The following is a 3,772-nucleotide window of genomic DNA, read 5'->3' on the forward strand; positions in this document are numbered from 1 at the left end:
TCTCAATTATATCTCTGATATTATATCTCTTGCAAATTACTAAAGCGGTTACATCTCAACTGATCAATCTCAATTATATCTTCAATATTATATATCTTGCAGATTATTAAAGCGGTTACATCTCAACCGATCCATCTAAATTATATTTCAATATTATATATCATCCATAGTATATCTTGCAGATCACACGACATCAAAGCAGTTACATGCTCATCTGTGACACATCCTAATATATTTTTCAGTCTCCATGCAATCAACGGAAGACCATCCAATTTTACTTTCTCGGCCGATCAGCCTTATGACATAATCTATTTTTGATATTAATTGTCTAAACTTGTAAATGCATTGGTTTTCTTGGCTATTATTTTCTACAGATAATCACATCTTGCATACAACAGAAGAAGACGACGTAGAAACATCACATGCAACTATTTACTTCCAAAATCTCCAAGATCCAACGCATTCTGGACAACCGCGTCCATCCTTAGGCCGGGAACGAACGTGTCTTGACGCCTAACGGACCCTCGAGTCCTTCCAAAAGAAGGCCAAGACCCAACGCGTCTTGCCGCCTTATGGACAACCACATCCACCCATAGGCCGGGACCGAACGTGTCTTGACACCTAACGGACCCTCGAGTCCTTCCAAAAGAAGGCCACGACCCAATGCGTCTTGCCGCCTTATGGACAACAACGTCCACCCATAGGTTGGGACCAAACGTGTCTTGACGCCTAACGGACCCTCGAGTCCTTCCAAAAGAAGGCCAGGACCCAACGTGTCTTGTTGCCTTATGGACAACCGCGTCCATCCATAGGCCGGGACCGAACGTGTCTTGTCGCCTAACGGACCCACATGTCAATCTACACGGAGGCCAGGACCCAACGCGTCCTGATGCCTTATGGACTGCCGTGTCCATCCACCTTAAAGACCGGACCGAACGCGTCTGGACGCCTTATGGACCATCATGTCCAAACACAACACAACACCGGAACAAAAGTCCCGGACACCCAACTACTATCAAAAGGCACGGAACACCGAATTCGGACACCCAACTATAATAGCGTTGACGAATAAAACAACATCCGGACGCCTCCAGTTATACAAGTAAGCTTGAATAAATTACTTATGTCTTAGATAATTATTTTCCTTTCAGAATAGGTAAACAAGATATTATCAAGTCATCATCAACATGGGAAAAAAGTTCTAAAAAGAACCCCCATCAGCATTCAACATCTGACAAAGTTCAAACAGATGAGCAACTACTAGAAGCACGCTCTCCAAATACAACAAATAAAACCTCCCTCAAACTCATAAGTCCTACAGTTAACCACGGCTAAAGCCTAACTCTTAACTCGGACTTGGGCGGGATGATGTACGGTGTGATATCTGGGGCGAGCGGTTACGAAGAATAATCGATCGGCTATGTATAATATGATGACTATGCAGGGCCATAATTGGGCCAAATCTTATTATTGGGCTTGTAGTCCACCAGAATCAAAGATATCTTATTAAAGATATTGAGAATAAAATAATATCTGATTAAAGATACTGATAAAACTGTTTATGAGTAACCAAGTAAGTTTGTTTATATTTCATTCTATTTATATTTTATTGGGCTTATGGTAGTTCAAGGTTCATGAGACAAATTATAAATAGAGAGTCGAGGACACAAGCCAGGTATGTTCTATCCTCACGTTAACATCAAGCATATTCTTTGCTCCCCATATAATCACGCTATCCGCTCTCCCAGTCTAAGCATTACTTTGCCTAGAACTAGGAACACTTTATTACTGACGCTTAACTTGAGCGTCGGAGTGCCATTGCAGGTACCTCCCCCTCTGTCAAAGCTTGAAGAACGCCGGATGGTCCGAACTGAAGGAGTGCAAATGGTCGAAATACAGAGGAAGTAAGCAATCCAGTTCACCCAAGTGTCAGAAAGCTACGAGGCCACGTCATCAAGGTCAGTGTCTCGATCCCACAAAATTTATACCGAAACACTAATCAAATATATAAAAATCAATTTAGCCACTAATCATATTAAAACCAAATTAGGTGTTAGAAAATTGCTTCAAGATTTAAACATGTCCACATTTTAATTCAGAATTAGTTAGGTTTGTTATATTTTTTATTCATGCATTTTATTTAATAACTTAATTCTAGGAAAGTGGTAGTTACTTTTTTTAAGTTTATAAATAGTAATGTCTTCTTGTTTAATAAAGCAAATTTTCATTGTACTTCTTTAATATATATTTTTCGCAAACTTCTGTTTATTTTGTTTCTTATTAAAAAAACTTTGGTTTGTTATAAACACCAACATTAGGAACCAAATGTATCGAAATCAATTTAGCAACGAAATATATAGATCATTTTAAATAGAAACTAATTTAATGACTATATATATATTATATAAAAACAAATTTAAGAACCAAATATATAAAGATCAAAAGATGTTCACTATATTGGTTTTTAAATAATGAAAATTTGTTTCTAAATATTTTTCACTTCCTTGTTTCTCTATAAAATCTTTCATATTTTATATTTATTTGTAAATTTAATTTCATTAATGTCAAAATAAATTATTAATAACTAAAATTTATTTTTATTATAATTTAAATTATTGATTACAATATTTAACAATAAATTGATGAATCTTCTTTATAAAATGTTTAATTTTCTCAAATTAAATTAAATTAAATTCATATATTTTATTGTTGCAAAAATAATAATATTTAACATAAATATGAATCAAATGGTAATATATATAGAAACATTCATGTATATTACTTAAACAACCAAAAGAACCAAACCATCATATATGTGTCAACGGACTCTCAAAACTGAACATTTGTATTATTTACAAATTTTTCAATTTTATATTTTTAGGATTTGTCTTATGTGAATCTATTCTTGATAGATAGTGGAAATGTCCTGTTCCAAACTAAATTTATTTTATTTATTTTTTTCATTTAAACCTTGAGACTTCAAATTAAAAAGTTTAATATTAATAACATAATCATTAAATCAATACACAACAAATCAATATAGTACACACAATTAGTTTTTAATATAGTATTATATTATTCAAAAAAAAAATCAAATTTCGAAAAAATATTATATACAAATTTTAATCTATCAAACAACAAATTTTTAATATAATACTTCCTCTTATTTGATTTACAAAAGTTTATATCTCTACTTCCTCTTATTTAAGATAATTTTGTTGTTAATGGGAAAAACAAAATTAACAGAAAAAAGATGGAGAAACATACTCATAACCGACTGCGAAAACGGAATTAACGATCAGTACGACGTGAAAGAGGAACAAGACGATGTGAAAAAGAAAAACGACGTGAAATACAAGCATATACAAAACACTAGTAAAAAAAGAGCAATATACAACGCACATTATGCCACGGTTCATCCGAAACCGCAGCATAATGCTGCGCGGTGGCAGTTTTGTAAATAAAACTAACTTATATGCCGCGGTTCCCCACTTAACCGCGGTATATACCCCAGTCAACCAACCCCTTTGACGCCACGTCAGAAAAAAAATTTAATGCAGGGGGAATAGGCCGCGGTTAACTGGGGAACCGCGGCCTATTCCCCCTGTAAATTTATTGCAGATTGACTGATGGCTGTAGTAAATTTACAGGGGGAATAGGCCACGGTTCCCCAGTTAACCGCGGCCTATTCCCCTGTCAATTTATTGCAGGGGCTGACTGATGGAGAATGTCAGCAGGTGGCAGGGGGAATAGGCCGCGGTTGGTCAGAGAA

Source organism: Vigna radiata, chromosome 5 (assembly GCF_000741045.1).
Source record: "Vigna radiata var. radiata cultivar VC1973A chromosome 5, Vradiata_ver6, whole genome shotgun sequence".
Lineage (NCBI taxonomy): Eukaryota > Viridiplantae > Streptophyta > Magnoliopsida > Fabales > Fabaceae > Vigna > Vigna radiata.